This window comes from Monopterus albus, unplaced genomic scaffold (assembly GCF_001952655.1).
Source record: "Monopterus albus unplaced genomic scaffold, M_albus_1.0 scaffold51.1, whole genome shotgun sequence".
NCBI lineage: Eukaryota > Metazoa > Chordata > Actinopteri > Synbranchiformes > Synbranchidae > Monopterus > Monopterus albus.
The window spans coordinates 5,402,176-5,412,385 of NW_018127931.1; positions in this window are offsets into that span (position 1 = coordinate 5,402,176).

Genomic DNA, 10,210 nt, shown 5'->3' on the forward strand with positions numbered 1-10,210 from the left:
TAAGCTACTAGCTTAGCTAGCTTCTAAACTAGCCGACCTAAAGTAGCAAGTTAAATTTGGTAGTTAGCAAGAACTTCTGCAAAACAAGTGCTTTAAGTGGTGCAAGCGTATGTTGTCACTCAAAAATTCAGATGAACCTAGAAAATAGTGAGTTTAATTCCTAAACAATCTGGAAGCAAGCACAACGCAGTGCAAATACAGAACACAGGAAATGAGTACGGTTTACCGCAGGAAACAGCAGTCCGTCAAAGGTTCCGCTCTAACGTTGTAGGGGTCTTTCCCTCACCATCACCATCTCTCTTTGATCTGCAGGAAGGGAACTTGTAATAGCAGGTGCATGTACCAGTGAGTAATGTAGAAGGAGCTTCTAAAGTAGATTTGTGGGGTCTCTCCTGAGTTCTCAGCAGTTTTGTTTCACTGTAGAACCTGATCCTAATATGACCTTTTGACCTCTGAAAGAAAGAACAATTTTCAGTAGTACTGAAGTTGCTTGCACATAAAATAGTTCTTTTTGAATTTTTTTAAATTTATTTTGTAGTAAAGAAGAATTTGGGACACTGCTCTTGCAGTTAATACTGAATCACTTCTCAATCAATTTAAAGTTTCAATAAAGTGTCAGAGTATGACTGTTTTAAAAAGAATAAGGCTGGTGATATTTGACATTTTTGGTTAACAATTGTGAGACACATCTTAGATATTTAGGTTTATTTGTAATAAATAAATAAATAAATCCCAGTCATATTCTAAACTAAATGAGCACTAGTTAAAAAAGCTTCTTAGCAAGACAAAATTGTGCACTTGTGGGGTACTATTAGTACTACAGATTAATTCACATTTTTAGCTGTACTAAATATTTCCAGCAGCAGGACAGAGTATGTGGGGCTATGTTAAAATAAACTACATTCATGGTCATTCATGGTAATGAAGGAGCATGTCACCCAGTGCAATCGTGTGGCTAATTGATGTGTTTTTAATAATTTCTGGACCACAGTTGAGCTCTATGGCACAGAGGAAGAAAGATCATATTCACTGGTTTTGCTCTTTTGATGGGATTTGTGTTTTTCTTATGGTAAACAGCTTTAGAAAGTGCTAGGTCAATAAGACACCAGTCTGTTTTTAAGGCTGTTGAAATATGTTCATCAATTTTTGCCTGATGAATTTTAGGTTACACAATGGTTTTCTTTTAGAAAAAATATTGACTAGCACAGAATGGTACGTACACACATTCTAGTGTAGAGGTTAACAGTGATTTTGTTGTCTGTCCAGTAGCCTATTTAGGGTGAGGGTTATAAACAAATACTCCACAGGCTAACACTAAGACGGTGCTAAGCCGTCTGGTACTGTTACCTAAAGAGTTAGCACTAGACAATGCACAACACTGACAATGTGTCTGCTAACAGTTTGACTGAACCTCTAATGAAACACTGCTAACAGTTTGACTGAACCTCTAATGTGTGAAGTGATGTGATTTTAAGTATATTTTTTATTATGAAGCTGTAAAAAAAGAAAAATGTCTTAGTTGGTAGACCAGGGCATGTAGAGAAAAAGGTGACTTGGGGCCTGGTCTGACTCACTCACCTGATGCAACACATCTGGGAGAAGCCAGGAGAGCAGCAGGCAAGATTTTTAGTTGTGCTACACCATCTCTGTAAGGCTGAATTGATTAGCAGTCTTAGATGTTTTACAACTTGGCACTTTCTACCTTTTTGTATCCCATAAAATAAAACTCTAAACTGTTTACAGTGAATGAGGAACCAGCCAAAGCCAAAAGAGGTCAATCAGTCAGCCAAAAACCAGCCTCCCACGAGGGTGCTTTGGCTGATAGAGAGTCCAGTCATTCAGCTACAGGTAAGTCAGATTTGTTTAGTCCAGGACAGGGACACACTCAAAAGGAACAAGTAGGAACATTTTTATGTCAGTATATCAACATGCAGAACCAGGCTTTCAGGCTTCAGGCACATTAAGTGGAAAGTAGGCCATAGTTTCAAATTTCCATTCCCATCATTTTTTGCTGCATAACAACAACCTGCACAATATACTGCTGTGATAATGTAGGTGGAAAAAATGCTGTTTTGGCAGCAGCTGCTAATTGTTTTCTTTCATTTTGTTCAAACTATTCTCAGGCTGCATTAGAAGATTTCAGACATATTATCACCTTATAAAGCGAATATGGTGAATGTGTTATCAAACAGTTGCACAGTCAGAAGCAGAGATGGCCACTCGTTGGAGGATTGTACTCCAGTCACAGTCTAGACCCACGTAAAAAGACTGGGTGACTCAATTCTTGTCCCTAATTGACTCAGGATTTGACTTAGACTCGTGAACCTCTCTGGCCAGCAGAAATAGAGTTGTGTTTTTGGTCACTTGATGAATTTAGTGTAACATCCACTGTTCTTTTAGCTTTGTTTTTGCTCTTCACCAACTAAATGGCCCCATATTCACCAGCTAGTTGCCAACTTGCCAGTCTGTCATTTAGTTCTTGGCATGCAGTGCATGGTTCGTTTATCTGTGCTTTTTGCCTGGAAACAGCTGTCAGCTCCTGCTTGAAATGCTATGTGTTCAGAATTGACTGAAACAGCAAAGTGATGGGCCATAAAACAAAAAAAAAGTTTCTAAAATCTCTTATAGAGGTCAAGGGAATTGCAGAGTCAGGTGGCAATTTGCTGTAGGTTTGTCACTATGAGAGACCACTTTCACACTGCAAGTTATTGCTAATCTAAAACATTTTTTAACTTTCCCCTGCTATATTTCATAATGTATATAAATTGCTTTGGTGGAAGGATTATTTGTATTCAGCAAATTTGACTGCTTATTGGTTGGGAGTAAACACATTACAGTATTTAAATTATGACTGCATCTTTCAGTTTGTCAAAGATGTAATTAGATTTAGGCAAAACACCTGATAAACCATTTTGTTTAGCAGTACTCTGCAGTGTACTAAAGCTATGGTTGGAGCAATTTGTTTAGGGGCCCTGGGCATGCTTGGGACCCTGGGGTTTTGCCTGGTTGGTAATGTAGCCTTTGCAGTGAAATGCTACTATGATCCAATAAACATTCAGACTATAGTAGTTTGTTTCAAAATGTTAGCACGCTCTGTGAAATGCAGTAGTAGTAGTAGTTTATTTATATGCCTTTATACATATAATTTTATCTGAGCAATCTGACGGCCCTGCAGTACTACTGATGTATTGCTTTCCATGTGCTTGATTGGTGACCATGCCAACCTTTGCAGGGACCAGTGAGTTTGTTACCAGTCTACTATGTGCTGGTTGTATTCTTATATTTGTTAACTCCTTTTTAGAGAACTTCTCAGTCAGCATACAAGTGTGATTAACTGCTCTATAAAAGCCATAATCATCTTCAGTTTGTTCATGACTCAAATTACAGGGACTCTGCTGCTACTCTCATCAAGCCACATCACCATCATACTGTATGTCTAAGCACAGGTTACTCACAAATATGGATTTAGCAGCCTTTCTGATCACTTCATTATTCAAAGCACCTGGTGAAGGGATAACAGGTACACAAATAAATGCCCATTATTCTGGGACATTTGGTGTCAACTCAACTTCATGGGCTTCATCAGACGGTGAAACGGCTCATCAGCACAGAGAACAGAAAGCACATTGTTCACACACTCACCATTTTGTTTTCTCCCAACTGTGTAGGCGGAAGATAGATAGGTACAAGAATCTTTTTTGGGGGGCCTTTATTCAGGCTTTGCATCAAAATGAAAGCCAGCTTTGTGCAGATTTCTGATAGTAGTGAGAGCTCCAGTAAGTGATTTGTTTTGAAGTTATATGTTTCAGTATTCTGCTGTAATGATTATGAGCAACATAAAATGAATAATCCCATACTTCAGATCTTCATTCTAACTACTCAGCATTATTAGACCATTATATTTTATGTAATTATCCATTAGCAGGCTGTGCTGTGTGGTAGTGGGATATAAAAACCCAGGAATACTTAGCCATCTGCTCAGTAGTACATAAACTGTGTGTTTAATTCATTCTATGTAAATGACCCAAATGGTAAGAAAAACACTGAAAATGATTTCCAGCCAAGCTAACATTTTGAGAAAGTATTTCATCTTCCCATTTTGCCCCATGTGTGCGTGCGGATGCAGATTGGAGCTTCAGCTATGCAAACATGTCTTGGAAGCAAAGCTGCTCGTTGTACAGGGTCATCATCGACCATCTCTGTAATTCATAGATGAAGTGACTTGTGTCAGGTTTAGTTCTTTTGTCAAATTCAGTGGAACTGTAGGGTTGGTCAGGGAATGTTATACTGACAAAAGGGGAGAGAAAGGAGAGGAGGTCAATACACAGGCCTCTCCCACTTGATGTGCCTTTAGGCAGAGACGCACCAAGCTGAATTTAAAGAACTAGCAGCAATCAAGGCTAGCTGTTGCTTCACCTCAAATTGCTTTTGTCTGGGTCAAAAAGTGGTACTTAAACACACCGCAAAAACTAGAGCCAACCACCAAACCCAAGTATGTTCTGCACCTCTGTGGGAGGATATAACTCTCCGTACCAGCAGGTGGCAGTAGTCTGTATTCATCATTCAAAAAGGAAAAAAGGAAGACCTCAGATGGCCGCTATACAGACCGTGCCGCAAGTCTGACAAAAAGTTGCAAATGATGCTGTTATTGTCAGCCTGTGGTCTTTTGGTTGTACAAGAAGAAGTTAGGTTGCCAGGGTGTAACTGGAATAGTTTTTCTTTATACTGACAAACACAAGGATTTATGGAAGGAGTTTGTATTTCTTCAGCTGGAGATACAACTGAAAGAAGCAGGGTAACAGATGTTACATGCAGTATTCAACTACATTACTCAGCTGTGATGTAACATCATGGGGAATTGTCTTTTTGTCCCCAAAAGGAAGGCAAGTCTCCACAGTGTGTGTAAACAGATTTATGTCCCCAAAACATGAGCGATACGCACGCACACACAGAGCAGCAGCAGTAGCATCTGTTGCCAAACCACCAGTCAGAGACAATGTGGGTCAGCTGGCTCAGTTCAGCATCTCTGTGATAAGAGCAGGAAGTTGGTGATAAGAGTATGTAACTGGCGGGTTGGCCACGCCGACACCGCCTGGTTAGTAATTTGTCAGAATAATCATGGATATAAATAACACCTGGGGAGACGCTGTTGTGACAAGCAATGTCTGTGCTGGTCGCTGCCGTAACCGGTCTTAAGTGAATCTCCCTCCATCGAGCTGTGTGTCCTACTTCTCCTTTAAGACTGTTTTTAGGAGATTGCCGCATGCTCTCCAGGAGCGATAATTGATGCGAGCATGATCCAGTAGAAGTTGGCGTCCATTGCACATGCTGTGCTAGGGTGACGTGCAGCCAAGGGGTGATAGCCACTGCTGTTTTGCCTATGTAATGTTTTGCGTATGCAACGTTTTGCCTTGCTTTGTTCTGTTTTTATGTTAAGAGGTTTACCTAGCGTTATGTTCCCTATTTATTGTATTGTTTCCAAATAGGGTTTAGTCAATTTTATGGTGTGAACAGTGTGTGAATGGTTTTATGCACAGGGAGGCAAGGCCCTCTTATAGTTGGTTGATGCGTGATAATTGATTTGTGGTGTTTATTTAATGGTGCCTTTTAACCTGTTGACTCTGACCATTTTATTCCTGTTCTGCACTATATTTATTGGGTGGGGGGAAACTTCTTCTTATAGTAGCATTTTAGCTTCTGGGGTTAGGCTTCTTAAAACATTTTCATTGTTAAATTATACTTTGACTCAAATAAAGTTTTATCTGTGTGAGTAACTCCATCGTCTCCGTGTTTTGCAGATCTATCTGGGGGTAGCAGCTTAGTACTGGGGAAGTTTGCATGATTTTGACCTCTGAAAACAGGAGGGGTGTTATTCTTGGGGAACTACTAAAAGTTACTACGGTCTGAGTTGCCTAGGCCTGTATATTGGCCCGGTCACAAATAGAAATGTCACCTTGGTCTCTGCAGCTTCTGAAAACTCCATAATACACTGGCTGGGAACTCGCACACAAAGAGCAGTGCCAACTGTAAACAGTTTTATGAGGGTACTTAAAATATACTTACTAACCTGCCTTTGAGTTTTATGAACATAACTGCTGTTTGAGTGGAACTTTTTTTCTCAAAGACTTAGGTTGAAATCCTGTATATTTTAGAACTGACTGGTGTTTGATTTCAGACCAAAGTAGATGAATGAGGGCTTCTCATTTCTAGCCAGTGACCACTGATTTTGCGGGATGAAATGACAACTGTCATTGAAAGAGTTTATCATCTGTAGCCAAAGACTGTCAAACTTCAAAAAGATCTTAAATCTGCTTTTGATTATGGCTTGCTTTATTTTCAAACAAATTTTACAAGAAGAAAAGTTGGTGAGGACTAGCTAATGTGTTTGCTATTAGGGAGCCATGGCTGAGGTTGCAGCAAATCCCATAACTAAGACAGATGTTAGCCTAAACTGTGATAGAGTAGCATTCAGAACCAGCTTCCACATCAGGGACTTTTCCATTATAGGAACCTACCAAACCATGTCACGCCGAGTAACACTCATCACAGGTTCTGAATTTCTTTCGTCTCCACTCACCCTGCTTTGGAGGTGCATTCTGGCAGCTAAATTTCAGCATCCCACAGGAGGTAGTATTAAAATCACGCACCAGGAACATGAGGGGGCAGGGGGTGAGTGCACATAAAGCAGTTGCTGGTGAGTGGTTAAATGTCTTCACACCTCAAGCATTAGCATGACAGGCATTGTGTGTAAATATACAGCTGACTGCATGTGTGAGAGGGGAGCAGCCCCTCCCTCCTCTAACTGAAGACAAACAGAGAAAATATAGTGAAAAAACAAAGCAGGATGGTCTGCATCAGCCCTGGAGGCTATGCTTGGTGATGGTTAAGGGAAGAATGGGGTATAATGCTTGTTAGGTTTCAATGGCAGAAATGCAGTAGTAGTGGGCATTCTGGTGCTAAAGAGACCATCCTAGATTCCCATCCCAGTGGACTGGGTGGTGCTGTTTTAGATCACTTCAAGCCGATCTCATTAACTGTATTGTCTGAGGTTGTTCAATATTTAAAGCCAACTCATTGCTCATTAGACTGCTTACCATCTATTTTAGTTAAGAAAGCCTTTAGTACCACTGGCCCAACTATTCTTCACATTTTAAATGTGTTTGATTTCTTGCACCATCCCCAGATCATTTAAATGGGCTGTGGTCAGTTGCTGCTTTTAAAAAGCCTGGCTTAGACACCTCAGTTTTACCTAATTTCAGACCAATTTTTAAATTACTTTTCTTGTCTGTTTTAGAGATTTTTCTCTTTTACAGCTTCAGTCTTTTCTAGAGAAAAACTGTATTTTTGATATATTTCAATCTGGTTTCAAAACTTGTCCCAGCACTGAGTCAGCACTACTAAGAGACTTCAGTGACCTCCCGCTCTCTGTGGATGATGGTAATGCCACTGTTCTTGTGCTGTTACATCTCGCAGCTGCATTTGATACAGATGACCATGATATTTTTTTTATATCTCATCTGGCTCATGTTGTAGATATTCAAAGAACTTCTCTTAAGTGGTTTGAATATTTTTAATCAGTTGGAGCTACTCTCTATGTACTGACAGTCTTTCTTCCTCTGTTGCCCCAGTTACATGTTGAGAGCCCCAGGGTTCCATCCTTGCACCTGTTTTATTTGATCCATTTGGGGTCTGTTAGCAAGAAATATTGTCTATCTTTTCACTTTTATGCAGATGATATTCAGATGTACTTGCCTGTGAATGGTTTGACTGACATTAAGTCTTGGCTCTCTTTTAACTTTATATCAATGAGAGTAAAACTAAATGTTTATTAATTAATGACATCTTTCCATTAGAATTGATGATCTGGGTCCAGTGGCCCCTTATATTAAAATGTATGTAAAATATTTGGTAGTGCTATTTGACAGTATTCTTAAACTACATTAAGCATATTGGAGCTCTTAGAGTCCCATATCTCTGTAAGCTCTCTTAGACCCTCTAACCAAATGCTCTTGAGAGTTCCCAGGTCGCAGTTAAAATACTGGGGTAACAGAGCCTTCTCAGTGGTAGTCCTTCCACTCTGTAATAAACTACCATTTATTATTAGAGATGCCCATGATTTGGAAAAGATTTGTACACTTTTAAAGACTTGCTTGCTCTCTCAAGCTTTCAACACTGCCTTGGACTGAGATTTTTTTTGTCTATTCTGCTTTCTATTTTACATTTCTTCTGCTCTTAAGCATGCTGGGCCTGCCATGCCTGGTTATGGCAGCAATGGGTCAGTCATTCAGTCAAGGGGTTTAGGGAACAGTTAATTAGCCAAAGTTCACATTTGTGCCAGTGTGTGTCATACATTAAAAATCTTTTTTAGTACACAATCCATTATAGTATTACTGTGGGCAGAACGCTCATTTATATATTTATTTTTTGGCATTTTTTCCTTTATTTCACAGTAAGTTGTACAGTGACACAGAGAGAAAATGGGGAGCGAGGGCCCTGCAACAAAGGTCCCCAGCTAGAGCTAAACTGTGGCTTGTGGAGTAATAGCATGTGCTTGTAACATTTTGACTACCAAGGTGCTTTAGAAAACAGATTTAAAAAATATTTGCAAAAATGAAAATGACCTGATTCCCTGAGCAGGTTTTAAACAAACCCTATCCAAGATGAGAGCTATTAAAAAAAAATGAATGCATGTGTGTTTAGGTGGAGGATAACTTGCACAAATGAGTCTATTATATATAGTATCATAGAAAACGTCTAATTTAATTTGCAAAGTGGATGTGGTTGCAGTTGCATGTACTCCTCAGGCTATTTCGGAGAGGTTCAGTGAACAGTGCAGGTACGAGAAATGCCTTTGACTCTTTTGCTTTTGATTTTTGCTGCATTTCTTAACATTTGCTTTGTTGTCTGCAGTTAGAAAACATAAGGTTGCCAAACAATTAGAGATTTATGACCTATATGTCCTCTCATTCAGCCAGACAAATTTTGCTGTTTTTTGTTGTTGCTTTTGTACACACACATAGTAAATATCCTCTCCCCTATCAGTATGAATATGCAGGTGGTGTAAGCTGCAAATGTACACAGACAGATTGACTTAGTCTGTACAAAGGCATGCAGGTACATACACAAGGAATAACACACGTATAGCCACCCTCTCATCTGCACACACAGGTGATATGGTATCTGCCAGTTACAGTATAACAGCAGTCAGGCAGCTGAACAGACTCGACCTCCTCCTCGCTCCCCCAAGGTCACTGAAAGGCCGCCAGAAACAGGGACAGCTGTCTCTCAGCCAATCCCTGACCTCCCTTGGTTTGTGTGAAATGCTCAGGTCCTTTGCATGAGATAGTGCCTTTGTTATACTGGGATTATTTTCTCCCTAGAGCCAAACAGCAGTTAAAAACAATGCAAATGAACCACTTTGCAAGCAAAAATGGAGCGTTAGCCAGAACCTGTTTGGCAAGTAATGATCATTAACTATCTTTTCTTTTTTTTGGCAGCTGTAGATTTTTTTTCTTGGAAAGTGCCAGCTAGTGTGAAGAAAATAAATGCATTTTAAGAATTATGTATGATTTCTTTGCTTTCTCTAAATGCACCCAAAGGAGTGAGCCATCACATTACATCTATCTGAGTTTGCTCTGATTCAGTTTTTTTTTTTTTTAAGCAACTCAGGAGATCTTCCTTCAGCCAGATGAGTCAAGTTTAATCACTTGTCAGTAAACATCCCTGTTGGAAAAACAAACTGAGCTCCATGCTGATGTGAACAAGTGAATGAACACATTTCGGGTCAAGCAATACAGTATCGCATAAAGATTACAATAAAACGAGGCTTTGAAGAGGTGCCAGCATCATAAAAACCCCTCTGTGCTTGAGATAGATTCATTGCAATAGACAAAGTGCTGAGCTACTATGTTGTCTACTTCAGTGTACAAAAATTGCTTAAATGAAAGCAGGGGCAGTGTGTATCAGATGTGACTGTGTAGCCATAGCTGGATTCAAAGACTTTGTTTGGGTCTCTTTAATGAAAAATATAGGGAAAATGGCTGCAATAGTACGGTGTTCTGGTGTGTTTTCACAGGCAGCTTATGTAAACAACTGTTATCTACTTTTAATTTTTGACTGGAAATAACTTGGTTCACTTCACAATCATATAAAAACAAAATTCTGAATAACTGATTTAATCTGATATACAATTACAAATGTTTAAATTGCA